The sequence below is a fragment of the Corvus moneduloides genome, chromosome 2 (genome assembly GCF_009650955.1).
Source record: "Corvus moneduloides isolate bCorMon1 chromosome 2, bCorMon1.pri, whole genome shotgun sequence".
NCBI classification, from domain to species: Eukaryota; Metazoa; Chordata; class Aves; order Passeriformes; family Corvidae; genus Corvus; species Corvus moneduloides.
Genome location: NC_045477.1, coordinates 40,493,664 through 40,514,794, shown reverse-complemented (window position 1 = coordinate 40,514,794; position 21,131 = coordinate 40,493,664). Strand labels below are relative to the sequence as shown.

Genomic DNA, 21,131 nt, shown 5'->3' with positions numbered 1-21,131 from the left:
ACAGTAATTGTGCAAAATGTGGTGCTGTGTCCCATGGTCTACCTGGAGATTTTGTGATGTCAGTGCTGAAGCTAAATCTTTGAAATCCCCTACCTAACAAAAGGGCATATGCAAACAAGCCTTCTGTCACTCCTCAGGCCTCTTGACTTTTCCCACAGCTCTCTGACAGCACCATTATTAGACAATCACCATCCACTTTCCTGCCCCATCCAAGTTCCTCCTTCCCTCCCACTCCAACATTTCACTATGCATGTGCACATTAAAGAAGAAGGCCTTTAACCTTGATTCAAGGGTAGGGCTGTTGTAATTTTCTCTCCCTCTTCCCTGAAACATAGTGTCAGTAATTTCTGAGCAAAAGTCCAAGGGGAATGCTTTCACACTGCTGCAAAGAACAACTAAATCTCCCAAATCAAATACTATTACTTAGTGAGCAACTCAGTGTACCTCTTATTTAAAGAGTCATTTATTGCTGTTACTCCTGTTGAGCATCTTTCTTCTTAACCCAAAACTGCGAGTTTATTTGCAGTCCAATCCATTTACTGTGGAATCAGTGCATAGTGAACATACCCAGCACCTCATAAAAATAATGTAGTGTCCAGCAAGATCTGGTGTTTTATGCCAGTCCAGCTCCTGACAGTGTTTCTGTGGATTTATGGGATTATATTTTAGCATTCAGAAAGGGCAGAAAGGATGCTAGAGTGTTTGCAAATTAAATGGAAAAACCTAAGTAATACTCATCTTCTCTTGAAAAATTCTTGTGTGCAAGGAAATGAAAATTTGCATGCATATGTATCCAAAGGAAACAACTGGGCAGAGGATAATATCCCTACATGAATTTTAAAACTTTTCAGACACTTCAAACACAAACATTTCTAACTGTTTTAATAAAATTGCTTTGTAGATAATGCACTGAGTTTGACTCTTACTAGAACACCTGCTTCATAATGCTCAATCATGACATTAGAAAAATAATTAAAATATATTAAATTCATAATACTCCATCGTTCTGTGTAATGCAACATTTAGCGCTAAAGAGCAGCTATTGAGTGACACTTCCAACGAATGGAGCCAGAATGTCTGGTCATTAGATGATAGCAATATTTTAAGTAGTAAGCAGATGTCAAATGAATTCATCAATACAAATAAAAATCTGCTTAACAGGATCTAAACTCCATCTTTTAAAGCATTAGTAATTTAATTATGCTTTCCATACACAAAGAACAAACTTATATTTTTTACTGGAAATGACTTTTGCTTTGGAGTGCTAAAATAGTAAAACAAGGAAGGAAGGAAAACAAACACTGAGGAAAGTCTCCAAAGGAAGCACAGTTCTCCTTTCATTTGGGATGAGTCGCAGAACCCTTCCATAACACATTTGCCATCATCTTCTGGACCACCAGTACACAGAAAATGACACTGCTACAATGACACCCAGTACAAACACACATTACAACCCCTTTCCCTGTGATAGTTCTCTTAAATGAAAATGTTGGATGGCATAAACTAGTATATATATATATATATATATATATATATATATATATGTAATATTAAAAAAAATTAAAAAAAATATATAAAATTGAATGAACATAAAGTAATTAGATTGCTCTGTTGCCTTTTCCATGCTGTTTCTTTTTTCACTCTTTTCCTTTCTTTTAAAATGATGCCTTTCCAGAAATTAAAATAGAATGAAAGCTCATGGGCTTGTTTGAATCTGAATACCATTCCAGATGCTCTGCTTTATCTTTGGCCTTCAGTAACAATTAGGCAAAACATAGCTTTAATTTGGAGGCCCAATTTTTTAAGAAGAATAGAGAGCCCTGGATTACACAGAATAGAATTCAACTGAATTCAGACCATGTAGTCTGAAATACACAATTCCCTTGTCCTTCTGTAATAAAAAATGCCTTCTAATCCTTTTGTCTTCTCGTAGTGGTTCTCCTGACATGTATTCCAATCTTTGTGTGCTTTTGAATATGGTGACAGCTTTTCTCAACATTCTTCCTGGGGCAGAATCCTACAAAAGGATTCAACAAAACAAACAAAATTACTATCTCTGTATATATTAAATTTTCTACCCACTACTACTCATGTATTTTCTCTGTATTATCCTGCAAATATCCATCTTTTTGATGCTCTTTGAGGTGTATTGTTCTCTTCCACAAAAAATATCTACATAGTGACCAATTTTGCCCTATCCTTTCTCAGAACTGGGAGGGCTTTTCCCTTGGCTCTCCAATACTCTCAATGCGCCTAGTCAGAAATTTGCCCAGATAAAATTAAACTGATTTTTTCCTTGTTTTGTTTTCCTCTCTGCCCTCTGGACTCACCTTGCTATAATAATATGCTGGCCTAATTCTTTCTGTTTAACATACTTTTAATGGTTTCATCACAGTCAAATAATTCTTGATATCAAGCCTATCATTAAGGTAATAAAATTCTCTTTGGCTCTTCTGTAATTATACTTTTTCTGCCTTTTTCTTGTCTACCACTCTTCAGACAATTTAAATGTCACCTTCATGATCCAGTTCATAATTTACATTTGCTTGAGGCTGTACCAGATGACCAGCTGTGGTCCCTTCCAACCTTACCATTCTGTGATAGATAAGATCACGTAAACTTTATTAGTTTGAGCTTCTTGGTACAGTTAGAGTTTATTACAAAAGTCTGAACAAATTGCCCATTGTGTAAGGGGGATAGACTGTAAGCAAAGGGGGATGCATCTAGCTGTAGCTTTCCAGTTATGACTGTGTTGCCTGAAGTCACATTTTACAATACAGCGTAGACAGGCTGGCTAGGGATGAGGCAATTTGCAAGAGGCTAATTTGTTGGACGTATGGACTTCAGTTCACATCTTTCCTTATTAGTTCTAAAGTGAATGAAGCAGGAATTGGAGATTAACTAAATCAAACCTTGTGAGACCACAGAAACTTAAGGTTCGGGTTGGAGTGCTTGGATCTGAAACTGCTGGCTGTTTCACTATTTTCTGCTTAGCAGATGCATTTCTGGCAGAGGAACTGAGGACTCCCTCTAAGTGATTCTGTTCTTAGGAGCAATGAAGCTTCCTCCAGCATTCGTCTGGAAGCTTCCTCTGTCTCCATTCAGCAGCAAGCAGCTGATTCCTTCCTGCACAATCAGGGACCACTAACCATGCTATGGCAATGTACCTGTGCATTTGCCCGTTCCTGGCTCCTCACAAAACTGAACCCCTGACTCAAACTTGGGGAATGGCTCCAGCTATTATTCCATTCTAATGAATGAAATTTATTCTCTTGCCTTTCAACAGAATGAGTGTTGTACTTTTATTTAAAAAACATAACTTTCTAAAGAAGAGATTCAATGACATGTGTTAGTGACTGAGTTAAATTGTGGTGGCCTCAGTGGGATATAGGGCTTGTCCCAGTCGTAACTGCTTGCCTTTGGCATGCTCTAGGCATCTGCATGCTAAACATACAGATTTTAATTGGGTTCTTTCTGGTGTCTAACTCTTCTCCTATTCTGCAGTGAGTGTCAGTGATAGAAAAGGTTTCAAGATCCTATTCTGGTAGCCAAAAGTGCTAATAATGATATATGATACCTTTAATAACCTTAATAAATAGCCTATTCTTCCATAGGTTCATGTTCCAATGTAGATAACATAGAGCATGCTAGGAAAAATAGTAATCTAAAAACAGGCTTCATGTGCTACTTTGTCATACTCATAGCCTGAACTTTCACTGCAGCAATAATCCTCCGAATTTCCAAATCAATTTTTAATTTTCACCTAGAGAATTACTAAAAAAAGAGTAGTACTTTAAAAGTTGCATCCATTATATGCTCTCCTATTTTTTTATTCCTGTTGATTTCTGAAATGACCATGATAGGAGAACGACGATTGTGCTAATGAAACTCACAATCACATTTTAGTGACTGTGTCTACAGCCAACAGCTGGCTGGTACCAACTGAGGCTTGCATTGCTTTTCATATTGCCAGAAGCCTTTGAATATTAAAAGCTGGTCTTTAGACAAATTCTTTTCCTTCTGCAGCTGAGTCCAGACTTGCCATTGTCCATTTGAAAAATGGACAAAGTGCCCACAGTTTTTGCATGCTCCACATGTATTGCAATTACTAAAGTTCCTCTGCATGGCTCTTGTTGACTTGTAGATGTTGGCTGTAACTATTCAGAGCTACTGGCTTATGCACAGTGATTCAGAAAATTCTCTAGTACACCTCACTGAAATTCATTGCTGCATGCGGAAGTGTGCATGGGTGTGAACATATGCGGGTGTGTGTAAATAAATCCCTTTAAGGCCCCTGTAGTGACCCTGTAGCTGATGCTATGAAGCAGGAAATCCAATTATACCTCACTTAGCATGCATAACTAAAAATGTTATTATTGGTCATAAAATTATCCAGCCCTTTCAAAAATCAAATCTATGAACTTTGTGACTGTACTCCTCAGGCTGACTTCATGCTGTGTGAGGAAGCGCTTCCCTTAATTTGTTTTAACTCTGCCTGCATTATTGCAGGCGGCACTTTGGTGTGAGAGACGGTTGGGGTGAAGTGGCTAATTTGCCTTCTAAAATGCCTGGGAATTTTTGTCTGGGAGCAAACTCCTGGGACTGCACAGAGCTTTCACATACACTATACGGCATTTCCCAAGTCAAAGCAAAACAACAACAATCACCACCAACAACAATATCTGTTTTCCAAATGTGCACTAAAATGAAACGTCAACACTTTGATGAACAGCTTCTGTAGCAAAACAGCGTGTATGTGACCGAATGGCAAGAGACCACTGTTTACAGGAAAAATGAGCATATTGAAATAAAATTACTCTGAACATTCTGAGCGATTTAAAAAAAAAAGTCCCCATTAGAGCCAATAGTAAGCCACATTATCTTTTAAAACCTTGAGCATATACAAATTCATCATGTTGACAAATGAGGTAGATGAGAGTTAAGAAAGATCATCAGTATTTACTGTGCTGTGAATTCCTCCCTTAAAACTTCAGTTCCAAGGGAACACACTCACAGAGCCACAGTGGTCAGGCTGCAAACCATGGAGGTTTCAATGATAAGGCACCGGTGTTCAGTCCAGTGCTCTGGAGTATCCTCTTTCTCTGGCTGAAAGGTTATTTTATCTCCACTAAAATAAATTCTTTTCCCCAATTCAGCACCTTGGTAATATGAGCCTTGACATGATTTACTTCAATTTCCTATAAATGTCCTCCGAACATTAACTTACATAAATGTATTTCAGGACGCAGGTCCTTGAGGATGCCTGCACAAGCTACTTTATTTGTATTTGGAGACTCAAAAAAAAATGTTGTATTTGTGAGTTTCCCCATGCTGCTAGTAAACTAGACAAGCTTAATGAAGCAGTCAAAAAAATATTAATCAAAAGTTCAAGTCATATTTTTATATACTGGTAGCAGAGGTTACAAATAAGACAAACAAAATCCCAGTTGAGACTGAATGCTTGAAAACTGACTGTTTCTTACCTGGTCACTCTCTCTTACTGAGGATAGCCATGTCTCAGAAATCACAGATGACAATCACAGTTCAAAACCTTTTGAATTTTACTTGCAATTCTGAAAAAAAACCCAAACAGTGCCTTTCCCTGTGCACTCATGCATACATACATTTGAAATAATGGCTTGGGATGCAGAGGCATTGCGCTTGGCAGTCTTGGGTAATTACAGATCCCTTTCCCCTCTCCTTGGTTCACACCTCATCTAGTATAGGCTTTGAAAACTACCCAAAAACTGTAAACTGCTATTCCAAAAGATGTATACCTTATCTCCCATAAAAAGCTGTTACCTTTTTTTTCTTAGTCAGCCATGAACATTAAATATCATACAATAAATCTGCTTATTCTGAAAGCTCATGGATTTTATTACCTTGGCAACAAAGTAATCTGTTCAAACCACTTTTTGCTGCCAGATTTAGAGTTTTCTGTGTCACAGAAAAAGCCATGAAGAGAGGATGAACAGTTAACTGACTCCTTCCCTCATGCTTGCATCATCAGTTTCTAGAGATGGGAGAATAGATATAGAGTGAAAATGAGGTCCTTGGTTGCTCAGAACCAGAGGTAGTTAATAGATTAAATGGATTAAAAGTAGATCTTTTGATTTTATGACAATGTCTGGCAAAATCCCAGTCGGGAATGGAATTTTATTTTCAATATATCAAAAGAACATTTTTAATCTAGAGAAGAAACAAACAAATCTAGAAATCTAGAAAGAAACAAACAAAATAGAATGTTCATTTTTTCACATCCATCTTTGGATTTTCATTGCCAAAGAAGCACCCAAAAGCTGTCATCAAAGATTGTTACAAATAAATAAATAAAAAATCGAATCACTTCATATGGAAGCTCCTATAAGTTTCCCTTTTTTTTAGATGACTTGTTGGTGATTTGTTCATTGTTTCCAAAGGAGAAAAAAAAGTAGTGACAGTGATTCAGACATCTAATGCTTCAGTGCTGTTGTGTTGGTGTCACTGAGAGATGAAAATCTCCCGCCCCAGCACGAGGATGAGATGGAGCAAGTTTCCCAGAGAGACTGTATCCAAACCCCATCAAAACCTCCTGCCACTCCAGAGCACACTTCCAGAATACTTCTCCTACTCAAATGGCAAGGGACTTGCAGCACCATCTTTAAAATGTTGAAGGCAGCATGCCCTACTGAAAAATATAACCAAAGCTTGATCTTTCTCTGGAAAGCAACCATACACAAATGGCACACCAGGGAGTCATATTAAACATTGTGCAGTGGTTTTTGTACCAAACACAACAGGTAAGCAAATATTTTTGTGGTTTTTCTGTCAGTCCTGGAAATTCAGTGTGAAATATGAAAAACAGGTAAGGTTCTCTTTCCGAGTATGATCATGATTAACAAAAAGAGTTGGAGGGAAAATTGTTGTGAGTTACTGCTCAGACGCCTCATCATAGGCTGCAGTAATAGAGCTAATTTATTGAAGTGGGGACAGTAAGAACCTTGCAGATATTTTTTTTTTTTTTTGAGTTTACACCTGCCAGAAAATAATATTAATCACTATTAGTCGTGGCACTGGTTGCATCTTTATCTAGTCTCCTGAAAAAAACAAATGGAAACCTGTTTTTCTGAATATTTTATGCCGTTGAAAGGGAACTACATTTGACTGAATCAAAGAGATTGTTTAAAATTTTTATGATGTGTTTATCAGATATTCAATGTTTTTTGTGATTTTTATAATAAGAAAGATAAAACCTGATAGAAAATAGATATTGGGGTTTACAAGACATAATCTACAAAAATAAAGACATTTTTAAGATTAAGGAGCGTATTTTTGAACGTTCCTGATAGAAGTACAAAATTTCTATAATTCAAAAGTACTATTCCATGCCATGAAGTAAAGATTAGGTGTAATTAGCATGCCCTTTTTCAAGGTACTCGTTCAGGACTTCACTTAAGACTGCTTCACTGAAATGCAGTCAACGTTTGTTAAGTGTATGCTTAGTTTTAGACTGTGTATGAAGTTGCTCAGAACGTGTGTACGTGTTTCCCCAAGTCAAAGTTGCAATCACTACTGGTTTCAGCATGCCCAACATACAAGCTCTACTGCTTTGCTGGGCAGGGTGTGGGTCTCCTCTTCCCCAGACCATCAATACTTAGAAGAAAAAGCCAATAAATTTTTCTAATTTTTCATTTTTCATTTTCATTTTTCTTGCCCTGAATATACAGACGAATAAATCACTACCTGAGATTTAAATGTGCATGAGACACTTGCTCCTGTAAGACCTCATATGGAGATCTAACCAATCAGTTAGTCATTGAGATGCATTAAACACCTTTCTATCCTCTCCTGCTCCTCTCTGATATTTTTACCATTCCTTTTCTGACAGCTCCTACCTTTTCATACCCTCCTTTTTAACATTCATTTTAACACGTCATTTCCTGCAGCCCTCGCTGGTGAGAAGCAGTTACAGGAGCCTACCTTTTCTCACAGCTCAGCCTCTTGCTTGGATTGTTGGTGTAACCTGGCACTTTTCAAGAATTGATTGGTCACTTAGATCAAAATGTTAAATATTTAAAATGGCACCACACCATTCATAAAGTGAAACCTAAAGTGTTTGTTTACTCTCTGCTAATTATTTTAGTTCAAGCAGGCAGACTCAACTGTCTACATTATTAATTAAACCTGTAAAAATGATCTAAGGACAGGAAATTTGGTTCTTGCTGCTAGCAGTGCTAAAGATTAAGCCACAACTCTCATTAGCTATAACATGAAAATCTTTTTCTCCAAACTGCACCAACACAAAGCTAAAAAAAATCACATCAGTCCATATTTCTAAATGGTTTGGAGAGAAGATTAGTAATTGTGAAATCTCAGATGTTAACCATTTTTAGGAGGCAAAAGTGTTGTTACTAATTTACTGGTGTTTGTGGCTATCTTTGGCCTGAAGTAGCAAAGACTCATGTTCTCTAAAGTAGCATGTTTTAACACTAAAGGGTTTGAAGGTTTTCTTAAAGGAAAATGGAAGGTTTCCCCAAAGGCCATACAAGAGCAATATATAATATTCCATGTACAACTTCTACCAGTAATCTTTACAACTATATATTTGCTATAGGAACATCATCATTGGGTTTTTTGATCAGCAACACTGTAATGTGATGGAAACCACCACAAAAATTCACATTCCTGCTGAAAAGAATCGCGTGAAAACCCTTAAGAGTTATTGTTTTTATATAAAGTTTGATAGTTTCATTGCACTACCTGAAGCAATGCAAGTTTCCTTAGCTGGTATTTTCCACGATGACCTGAAACTCCATTCCATTCTGTCAAAAGATTCACACAGTGGTCGAGTGCTGATTTGCAGTTTAGGGCTAGAAACACTCAAAATTCTCATTTTTGTTAGACACAGGGGGACAGATCCAAAGGGAATGGAAGAGTCTAGTTATAGCTTGCAAAGAGGTGGGATAGATATAAGCACACGTCTGTGAACTGCAGCTTTTGAGTGTTGCAGAATATAAAGCCTACCACTCTGCTGTGTGTCTCCACAGGGCTCTGGAGCCTAATTATAGAGCTGTATGAAAAAGTTCTGCTTGTCAGCAGAACCAGCAGGAGGAAAAAAAATCATATTTTTGCACATTCACAGAAGAATAAAATATTTAGGCAGAAAATCATCATTGCTGCAGATGGACACTTACAGAACAAAAATGGGTAATTTTTGTGCAGCTCTGCTTGTCACTAGCATAGCCAGAATACATTTGGTAGCAGATTTAAAATCCAACCTAGAATTCCTCAGTCACTGCTCGTGGTAAAATGTGCTTCATAGAGCAGTAGGGGTTGAGGATTGCAGGAAAATTCAAGGTAGGGAAACTATCCTAAAATGAGCAGTCAGGATTCCACCAAATTTAGTGTTGCTGCACTTGCTTATGCCAGCAGCGAATTTGTCTCTTGATGGTTTTGAGTCCTTCTTAGTAAAGATTAGCCATGAAAGCCTGGTCACAATTACGACGAGGCAAAATGTGAAGATGTGACCCTATTGAGGCAATGAAGAGAGAGATCTAGAAGACACAGGAAAGAGATGCACAAACTGTTAATGAAAATAGCAGTCAGCAGGTGCTAGAGGCCAATAGATTTTAACTGCTTGCTTTCATTATATTTAAAAAGATGCTCTTTAAATGCATACTTTGAGTGAGAAGAAATATACCTATAAAAGAGCTACTTTATACCCAGAACATTTCATATGGGCAACTAAAGTATTTTTAGGAGAAATATGAGTTGACAAGATGATAGGCACAATACCTGATTCCCAATGGTGTTCAGTGACAGCTTCTACCCAGTATATCAAAAAAACTCAGTAACCCAGAACAGTGTTTTGTGTGTGTGCTGTGTGACCCTCCACAACACTAATAGAGGGATTATCCATTTGCAGGTGCAGGTCTGTGACACAAAAGGTGAATAATTTATATGGACTTTCCCCTTCTTCCCCTCACACAGCACCAAGCAGAGAAATGGGGATTCATTACTGCATGGTTCTCGCCATTTCTGCACTACCCGGCCTGTGTTTGTAGCCACTCAGTGGAAAGCCTGGCTCTTAAACACAAGCTGTAGTGACCTGTACTTTCAGCTTTGGATAAGTGTTTTTCTCTTATGCTTGTTAAATGCAGTGTGAATTTTACGTGAAAGTGCTTTTTTCTTATTCCTTTTTTCTTTCTTTTCCCTTGGCATCATCTAATTTGGCAGTTCTTGGAGTGCTAGAGAGTCTCTTTAATGTATCTCAAGGCACAAGGACTCTGACTTTACTGCATTAACGGAATACGTTTATTTGCTGCCTTTATACGTGGCAGTGGGAACTGATGAAAGATTGTGTTCTCAATACTTCCCTCATCTCCTTCTTTGTCTGACATTAGCAATAAAATACAAATTACAGAAAAGGCAAACCAAGCATACAAATTAAGAAAACTAATTTCATGCCAGCCAACATGTGGGAAAATCTCAGGTGATGAGGAAATCAAAGGAAAATCGCAATAAAACAGACTACACTAAGAAGAAATAATTATAAATAAAGACACAGAATCCAGTAATATTTCTATACACTAGTAAGTAATAAAGTAAAAATAAAAATGAGTAGAAAGTAATAAAACTCTCCTGCAATAGGATCTTCTGCCCATAACCTGCCAAAGTGTCTGTTTTCTTAAACAATGAAAAAGGATTTCTTGCAATATCTCTTAGGTGCTTTAAAATCTGCCCTATATTATAAAGAAGTAAAACAACCCCATGTTTACTGTGCTTGATGCTAGAAGCTGACTTTGTTTTCTTTAATTTTTATTTTCAAGTTAATGGATGAAGTTTTTCTCAGCCAGTTCAAAGAAAGTTAGGCTCAATAAAAGGTAAACCTTTGTATTTTTTTGCTGTTACATCATTGCAATTCTATTATAAACCCAGAAATAAAACAGAAATAAACAGAAAGTCCAAAACCACTGCCTTGCATATAGCTATTTACAGTCTTTTTTTTTTCCACTGCAAAATAGTCCAGATCTTATTATACCACCTACAGGTAGTTTTTAGATAAATTCTTGGGATCCCCTGAGCTTCTCAGTTACTCTATGTTCCAAAGAGAAAGTGTGTCCATTACAGATTTTGGAGAGGTTTCTCATGACCCACACTGTTTTGACTTTAAACCAATCCTCAGAAAAAAGCCTGCTATTTTTTTTGAAATCTTAGATAACACATGAAACTAGCATGCCGGTTTTGATATAGACATTATCTTCAATAAACATTACAAGTGTTCAACTGACTGTATTTTCTCATATGTCAGCTTTTACTTGATGCAGAACGTGACATATGAAACTACTAATCATTTTCTGCTGAAGCAAAATAACAAAAAGCTATGATAAATTCCTCTTTCACATATTATTCTCATTCAGAAATCCTATAATCCTATATAATCATGCACATATTGTTTATAATTTCAACATATTTTTGTAAGCTTTGAAAGAAATCCTTGGCAAATTCCTTTCCATTCCTTTACAACTAAAATCTTGCTGCTTCAAAGGAACTATTTTACAAAGATTGACAGAGAAGGAATCCTGATAGTAATTTATGGATACTTAATGAAAACTTACAGAGGTAGCAGAAATTAAGTAATGACCGTTTAAGCACAGAATCTGTATTGCTCCTTTACACTTTATGCTTCCTGATTTGCCCAGCCTGTATTTATTTTCTAGGGAAGGACTTTGGGTTTTGTATGGTTTGAATCAATCAGTCTGTCTTGCTTCTGCTTTGTAGAAAATATGCAAGAATTTAATCCAAATTCAACTGAATTGCACTGCTTTGATGCTGCTTATTTTCTCCAGTTGTTGATTAATATGCTCCTTGTGCAAACATCTTCCTCCTACCTGATGCCTTCAGTAATGTCTCAATTGGTTGCTGATGACATTCAAATTTCCTCCAGAGATGCCTTTTGAAGTCACAAACAGAGGATTATGCCCATCAGTGAATGACTCAGGCACAAAGTGATTGATAAGACAAATAAATACTTAGATCTCAGCAATCAGTCAGTTGTGATATGCAAGGGGGAAAACAAGACTGCAGGCATTTCAGCTATATATCATGTTTTCTAAATTATCTTTATATTCTAATGGCCCTCTTAATAAATTATCCTCCCTGGTTATCTGATCTGAAATACATTTTCAATTATGCCTCTTCTCAAACATGTAACAGTCAGTCTTCTTCAGTCTGAAGCTATTTCAATGTCCAAGAAATAGCTTCCAAAGTCCAGAAAGAGGAAATGCTACACAACTGGTTCTGAACTGAAAAGCTGTGCACACATACATCAGAGAGACTTTATGACATCAGAGAAGTAATGGCTTTATTCCCACTTTCCCTGAGCTGAGTTTCATGTAAGCAGCAACAATACATGACACTGAATATGTTACAGGGGAGTAAGAACATTTTGAGCATCTTGCACATATGAGACTGAGAAATCAGGACCTTTTATCACCTCAGATGCGCAAAAGTCAAAATCCAAACAAAGAATAAGGTTGTGGTACAAGACTGAGTAAATTATTTGTTTTCTTTAATCAATTATATTTGGATTGACAAAACAAATAAAAAGTTTTAATAAGGAGAACTTATCTTTTAAAAGAATGTCATGTGAAAGTCCATATAATTGTTTTTAATAAGTTTTGATCTGCATGAGGTTTTGGTAACCTGAAGAATAAGTTAATTTAGAAACGGGGTCTAAAAAGTCCACATTTCAGAAGCAATTGTGGACTACTGGTACTGTCTTCAGACAAACTTTCAAGACATTTTATAGCATATATGTGTGATCATTACACATGTCATAGTGTTGCAGATAGTATCTCAGGCTTTTTTTCTGGTGTGGGAGCTGATCTTGAAGAAATCTGTACATGATCATGGTAGCATGGTTGTGAAACACAGATGTCTTCCCTTAGCTATAAGCTCGTCAAAGGTCAGAAATAACAGCAAATAAAAGGAAGTCTTTGAGTTAAGCCATAGGTTCTTAGATTCAGGGACCATTTTGTGTTTACAGCCCTCAGTGCAACAAAACCTTGATTTATGATTATCACGTCTAGTTGCCATGATGATGATAAGGTTTATAATGGAATAAAGGGCCTTGATAATAAAACAAAAAAATCTTCTATGACAATCAGAGTTCTAATCTAAATAATATTTAGTATAGACTTGTAATGTAAATTAGACAGTTGAGGCGACTGCATTTTAAAGTGGTATCTGCATTTTTTTACATATATGTAAACAGATGTACCTGCAAATTACAGTAAAAAAGAAAAATCTAAAATTTATACATACAGTTGGTGAACTGTACATCAAAGTAACCTATATAGCAGGTACAGAACTATACTTGGGGGGGCGGGGTGTCGGTTTTTAAAGTGCCACTTTATAGACAAAGTTTTCATTAGTTTGGTTTAGAAAGAGGGCTGTAGTACAATATTCCAGGCAATGAAAGCTTATGGGAAAGAAATTAATAAGCACAGGAAAAAGAAACTGAATGGAATTTTAATTCGCTTCTGTGTCCAGAACTTTAAATCCATTTTTGTGCTAGGCATACTAAAATTCCTATACACGAACAAGAGAGCTCATGAAATTGGCAGTATTTTCTATTTCATCCATTCTGTATATCTTGCCCCCCATCCAAGCCATCACAAGAATAAATGTAAATTTAAATGGATAATCCTGATTACATTGTAATAATATGAACATGACAAAGCTGAATGACTTTGTCAGACCAATTGTGATCAATGTCCCCCAAGTGTTCCAGCCTGTCCAGAGTAATTTCTTGGAGTGTCTATAATACTTTTGGCAAATTTTCTCTGTGAGAACCATCACAGAAGAAGAGGTAAAACATATACTGTGACTTTGTTGACTCACTTTGGTGTGGATTTGTTCATTACACTTCAGGTCTATGTGGACATCTGCGAATAACCAAGAGTAGATGGCATATGAAAGTCTGCAGAGTAAGCTAACAGGGATAATGGGTCATCTTTCAGAGCATATGACATATGTGTTCTTAAACAGTTAATAATTAATCACCTTTCCCAAATGTAAATTTCTGTTAATCTGTTCACCATTTACCATTTAGTTTTGAGGGCACATTTGTGGGAGACCATTGAAGCAAACACATCTTCTGGATATGTCTATTCATGGCTAAGAAAGAATTACAACTCTTCAAGTTTAGTGCCTGAATGTCTTCTCAAAATAATATTATAAGGAGGTTATCCTTTTATATCAGCTTCTTCTGTTAGTATGACCAAACAACCTTTTCCATTTACCCTTCCATCTGTGTAGCCACTACTCTTGGTTGAATGCACCTCTATAGCAGCTTCGTTACAACCTATAGCAGGAATGTCACAGCCACAGGATAATGTCCACCATGCACTTGATGAAGACTATAAACCCAACAAAAATAAAATGGGATTCATGAATTCTTGCAAAATGATGCTATTTGGTAAGGGAAGACACCCAAAAGACTGGCTCGATATTATGCCTACATCAATTACAAAGCTGTACATTTAGTCTTGATCAAAATTATTTGAAGGCTAGGAATCCTGTTGAATATATAGCAAATCTTTAACTATTAAAAACTGAACATTTTTCACTCACAAGGAGGCTGAAGTGAGTGTACAAGTCCCTCCCTGTATGTTGAGTGGAAAGTTGTCATCCTTCACCCCTCTCAGGAACTGCAATGAACTACCTACAAACTTTGTCCGCTTTTAGTTTCAGGAGCTGAAGGTTCTCCAAAGATAGCATCATGTTTTAACACCATTTACAATAAAACCTTTAAGAGCATACTGAAAAAGGAAATTCCCAAAAGAGGTTTCTGATGGATGGAAAGAGTTTGATGTATTTTCTATTTCTAGGTATGGGAAGGGAGAAGAGTTATCAATTTTCCCCAAGACTGATGTGTAAGTTTGGTCCTGAAGGAGATATAAAGAGGTGAGCTATGGTCGTGCAACTAGTACATGACAGCATGCATCATTCTGACATAACCTGATGGCTCTGTAAGCTTAGGAGCTAGTCTGAGTGGATGACTATACACAAAAAGTATGAGCATGTGATCAAGAACATCAGCTGTAGCATGGATGGTAATTCTAATGTTTTATTATATTCATAACATACAGAATCTGACATAGTATTTCCCTTATTACAGATCCTCTTGCAACACCTTAGAATTGCCTTGTTGCCTTTATGAAATACAGTGAGAAAACATCCTAAACTTCCTTTTAGAAAGCAGCTCATAAGCAAAGATCAGATTTTCTTATGGTTCACACACTTTGGGATATTTTCATAAATCAGCCAGGAAATTAATTATAAAAACAAACAGATTACATTTCCTTCCACTAACTAGAAAATATTACTGTTGCTGCTATTCCAGCTTGCAAAGACAGAGAATCATTGCTCTTCTGTATATATGTGTGTGTATAAACACATCTATACATGCATACACACACATTATGAGTCTTTGAAATCTTTAGGCAAAATAAGAATGTCTTTATCTTATCAAGTTTTAACAATTTCATAATTTGCAAGCCCATCCCCTAATAAAGTGTTATTGATCAAAATTGCTCAGGAGATAAGAATCTGTAGAGACTCCATCAGTTCCAGAAAGAGTACTTTTCCCTTGTAAAACATTAAGAAGTTGGTAATCCAGGGTGTAACAGACCCTGAAAAAAGCATCAGAGAAGCCATGCACAGAAGGAAGAAAATATACTGGGAAGCGCCTACCAATATAGTATTAGTAAGCAAATGTCTATTTCACACTGATTGTCAGGGAATTAAGAATGCAGTATAACTGTGGTGGATTTTACTTAGCATTTTAGAGTACAAGAAATTGTTCAAATGATTGAGGTTTTTCTGCAACTGAAAGAAAGTGCAATGCAGAAGCTTTAGCAGGAGCATAAGGAGGGAGCAGACCAACAGTGGCAAATTATGCAGTGCATTCAGAGGAACTAAAATCTGTGTTGCAGGCTACAAGCAGAAACGCAAAATCATTCAGAAGAACTATTTTTTTTTCAATGCCATCAAACCAATCACCTCAGATGGCTCAATATCTTGGTATGTATATTCTTAACATATAGCTTTCTATGATGTCTTTTGTAAAGACTTGCATTAATTATTTAAAATAAATATTCCTATCATTAACCTAATCAGAAAACTTCCAGTGTGTTGAATCTGTTCAGTGGAACAGATTTTTCTATATTTCTAGCAAATCAGATCTAGACCTTTTGAACATACCAGCTTTTTACAAGCAAGAAGGAAAACTGGATCTCAGACTGTCACTTAAAGCATCATACTTTTAACCTCCTCTTTCCATACAGAGCTCTTTACCTTTACTGACACCCTCTGGTCCGTATGTCTAAGTCAGGTTTGAATTCATTCCAGCACTCCTTCAAAAATTTACTTTCCAAATCAATATTTTGTGGAGCACAGAACTGGATGTTTTTTGAAACTCACATAAATCATATCACTGATTCCCCAATAGTTCACCATGTCAGCAACTTATTCAGGGGACTCAAGCAAATTTGCCAGTCATGACCTTCCTGTACTGAACCTTTGCTAACAGTCGTCCAAGAGATGCATTTCTTAAAGTTGCCCTTTATCATTTTCTAACAGCAGAGCTTTTAATCACACCTTTTATCTTAGCTGCTACAATATTTTTCCTCAAGACCTATTTTCAAAGCTGCTTTCTTTCAAATTCTCAACTATAATTCAGCCAGTGAGACATTTTTATTTTCTGTTTTCATTCTTAGTACATCTGCCCTTGTTGTAAAATGAAATTAAGATCCCTACATTTTTACCAACATTTTTACCTCAAATTCAAAATATGACCTTCAGCTTCATATTGACCAACAAAAAATCTACACTCTTTGTCTCCAAACTGTCCATAGCTATCTTCACATTTTCATGTTATGCTCTGCAAGTTCTGACTTTTTGCATGGGCATTTGCTTTGTAAGTGTATGAAACAGAAGCACTGCATGTTCAATAGTCCACTTATAAAACTACTTAGCTGTTATCGCCTTCAAGAGTGCTTAACACTTCACTCTCCTTAATATATTTGTTGTCTTCCAAAACTTTGCCTTCTTAACCACATCTCTTAAACATTCCCATAGTATATCCCGACAGAAGGCCACTCTACATAAAACATTTCTCAGTTACTATAGTTCAGGTTCATGTCTCAGTTTTCTGTCTTCCTTTTGGCATACCTCAAACTAGTAAACAAGCATTTGTGTTTTCCCTCACAACAAGATAGAGAAAGGGTTTTGGGGGGAGGAGGCTGGGGTTTTGGTTTTTTTGTTTGTTTGTTTATTTTACTTGAAACTTTGTAGGTAAGTGTTATAGTAACTAAAGTCAATTTATTAAAAATATTTTTAGAAATTCTACTAGAGCATTTGATAGCTTTTTAAAGTAATGGTCCAGTTATAGCTAATTCTTTCAATAATTCCTGTAATAATATTAATCAGAATAAACTGATCTTGTGTTAATATTGATTGCCATAAAGTACTTCTGAAGGAGTGGTACTATAACTCAGCAAGAATTAATGGCACTTTTATTAATTGGAAAAATGTCATTCAAATTTTAATCATCAGGAATCCCCCTTTAGCTTTTGGCTAATAGTGAGCATGTAATTTATTTGTAGTTTCAAACTTCAGGGTCTCATCCATAGCTCACTGAAGTCTAGAGGAATGCTGTAACCCCTCAGGAAAAAAACCTGGTACTGGGTCCTTCATTTCAAAAAACCAATAACAACTAAATTTGTGTCATTTCAAGGAAACATTACTTTAAAAAAAAAAAAAAAGAAATGAACTTTGCAAAAACTTTAAGCTACATTTCTGAAATACTGCAACACATAGAAAACTTAAATCCTAAGTACTCACGTTACACTATCTTGTCTAACTTCTGTTTTATGAAGTTTCTGAGCTTAACAGGAATGCAACTAAACAGCTGAAGAAGCACGGATACAGTCATGGATTTCTTTTTTTCTGATATAAAAATCTTAAAAACACAGTGTTGTGCTCTATGTCACAATAACTCTCAGTTCATCTTCTAGCCAGTTCACAGACATTCCACATAGTCTTATCAACTGTCCTCACATCAGAGAGGAAAAATCAGTGCATCTTTATGTAATTCCATCTCCTCTCCCTGTCAGCAAAGGAGAAAGAAGAGTCCTGGCACCGTACTTTTCTAATTCCAGAGATAACTGTTTATCCCAAAGCTAAGTATCATTCCAAACTCCAAAACAACACAACTTTCAGTGGATCACTATAAACTCAATATGCTGGGTTATTTCCTGATTCACCCTAGAGCATTAGCATGGTAGCTCTCCCAAACATAAGAAATTAGCACATTTAAACAGGCATTCCTTCTCTGGAGTATGTATTGTACTAAAAGCCTCACATCTCTCTTCACAACTCATTCACTGCAGTAGTTTGCTCGCTAGTTAAATGACAGGAAGCATATAGCAGACCACGGTAATTTCTGCTTCAACTTTTCTGCTCAATTATGACAACAATTTCAACGTAAGATTCAAAACAAAAAAGCAAAACACATAAACCTGCAGCCCAAAAATGGGATCTCTCACCGTTGCCGGCTTCACAGTAGACTGCTCACAGAGATGCTGCGATGGATATTACAACAAATAATCTGCACACGCTCCAGAGTCTAACCAGGGAAATCAGTGCCTGGCTGGGGGAACGGCAAAGACACTTACCGCTTCTGTGGCACCGTCTCTCTCGCCCTGACTCTCAGCCTCTCTCTCCCATCCTCCTGACAGCCTCAAATATAGCAGTCCCTTATGGTGCTGAGCCTGGGGGAGCAGAGGATTGCAGAGTTGGGTTTTTTCCCTTTTTTTTCCTCTCTTTTTTTTTTTTTTTTTTAAACCATCCAGAGGTAGTTCTCCAGACCCGACCGCCTCTCCTCCTCGGCTCGCTCAGTGATGGAAAGCCCCAGGTGAAGGCATCCGCGCCGGCAGCTCCCGCGAGCCCCTCCCGGCCCCGCCGTGCCCCCTCCCGCGGGGGGACCGAGGCGCCTCCCCCGGCTGCTCCCGGGGGGGCGGCGGAGGCTCTGCCCGCCCCTGCCTGGACGCGTGTGGATGTATAGATTATATGGATGTGTGTTTATGTGAGTGCCATCTCACACCGCCGCTCGCCCCTACCCCTAAGCGCGCAAGGACTCCCCTCCTCTCGCTTTCCTCCTCCTCCTGCTGCTCTCCACCTTCCTCCCTGGTTTTCTCCTCTTCACTCCTCTGCCCCGGAGTGTGAAGGCAAGAGGGCGAGTTGGCGAGCGCTGTCCCCTGATCTCCTGCTCCTCTAACCCAAGACACCAGCTTTTTCCATCCACCACTTTCTGACCCCATTCTCTCCTTTTCATCCCCTTCCCCATCCTCCGTCCAAGTGGATTGGTTTTTTAAGATTTTTTTTTTTTTTTCGAATGCGTTTTATTCCTCACCAGCGGTGATGACCCTCCCTATCCCCGCGCTCTGCAGCCGGAGCCGGGAGCCCGGGAGCAGCGGCTGCTGCCCGCAGCGCAGCGCAGCGCAGCGCACCCTCTCCGTCTTTACAACGCGGCTGCTCCGGCTGGAGGCACACCCGGGGCAGCACCACGCGGCCGGCAGCCGGAATGCCGCGGCTACGGCAGCCCCTTCCCTCGCCGCTCCCTTCCCCACCATCCACCCGCTTTTAGCCGCATCCCCGCTGAGCAGCCGGCAGCGCCCCGCCTCGCCCCGGCCCCGCGGAGCGCCCCGCGCCCTCCCCGCCCGCCGCGCCCGCAGCACCCGCCCCGCGCAGCCCCGCCGGAGCCGCTCCGCCACAGCAGCTTCCTGACAGGCGTTCCTCGGCCGCTTCGCATCCATCCATACATCTAGCGGGCTCCCACTCTTTGCCTCTCCCTAATGGCTGTCCTCAGGATCCAGGCTGATTCTAATCCTTCCTTTCTTCTTCTTTTTTTTTTTCCCCCCTGTGGCAATGGCAACTTCTGCTATAACATTTAATACTTTTCTGGCCGTCTCTGCTTTTCTTTCCTTGCCTTTTTTCCCCTTTGCCTTCCACAAGTAGTCAGGACTCTTTTTTAACTTACCCATTAACTGAGTAATTATTGTATAGTTCCTATTCCTATTCTCTGTGATTTTTCTCTGCCTCAGTGATTCAACAGAAAGCGTAAACCATTTCAATGGTTTATGTTTTCTGAACCTCTGTGGCGTACTAATATGTGTGTGTATGTGTGTGCATTTTTCTTTACTAATTTTTCTTTGTATTTATTTATTTTTTCTATCCCAGGTAGTTTCTGACTAATTTTTAAAAACTGACCTTTATTGGGTTTAGATTCAGGAGAAAGACGATTCTGGGTTAATTCTGGAATTTGTTTGCGTTTCTTATACAACTCTAGTCTTAAACTGGCAATACTAATACAAGTTTTTTCTCTGTGTCTTTTGCTTGTCTCTTATATTGAAGCCTCTAGCAAGATAAGATACTAGTGATGAGTGACACAGTTTTATACACTTTTGTGGTCCTGTATAATATATGGAAGTCTGTCAGAGGATTTACAGCTCAACATCACGTTCAGTGAATTCTGTCCACTACTGTCAGTGAGGATGAGTTGCAAAAAACTCTCAATTCCTTTTTTTATTATTCTAAGATTGCAAATTTCCATTCTTTCATCACCATCTCCCACTGTCTTAACTATCATAGTGGAAGAGCAAGAATGAACCCATCATTAGAAACGGATTTTGTCTGGATACACTATCCCATACAAACACAGAAGAAAATTGTCTCCACAACTGTGGATGGGTCTCCAGGCATATTTCTGTTGGGCAAGCAATGCTGCAACTTGACATATCAAAGCTTCCCTTCATTGACTCAATTCACAGAAAATTATCATGTGGTCATTATTTCTAGTGTTACTAGGTTACAAGACAGCATTTAATCAGAAGCCAGGAATAGTGACTGCATTAATTCTGATCTTATTAATAACTTATGAGGCTCCATTTCTCAATATTTCCAAAGTGAACGCTAAAGCCACAAGCATTTTTGCTAATAATTTTTTTTTGCATACTGTAGATATTTATGACAATAGTGACATTACTTTTGAAGAGGTGATTTTCATTGGTTACTTTTTTTACAGG

The 21,131-nt window shown here is 38.0% G+C and overlaps 1 protein-coding gene across 7 annotated transcripts in view; it reads right to left on the bottom strand.

Annotated features, from left to right (window-relative positions):
• The window catches only part of CNTN5 (contactin 5), a 620,272-nt gene extending 600,613 nt beyond the window's left edge, over positions 1–19,659 (bottom strand). For 2 of the 7 annotated variants that reach the window (XM_032099227.1, XM_032099221.1), the window contains exon 1: positions 18,723–19,032. The gene's annotated coding sequence lies outside the window, so the exon portion shown is untranslated. Of the gene's footprint in view, positions 1–18,593; positions 18,700–18,722; positions 19,037–19,166; positions 19,338–19,459 lie in introns of those variants that run through there. The other 5 variants (XM_032099224.1, XM_032099225.1, XM_032099222.1 and 2 more) reach the window with 4 other exon arrangements.
• Between the last annotated feature and the right edge of the window lie 1,472 nt (positions 19,660–21,131).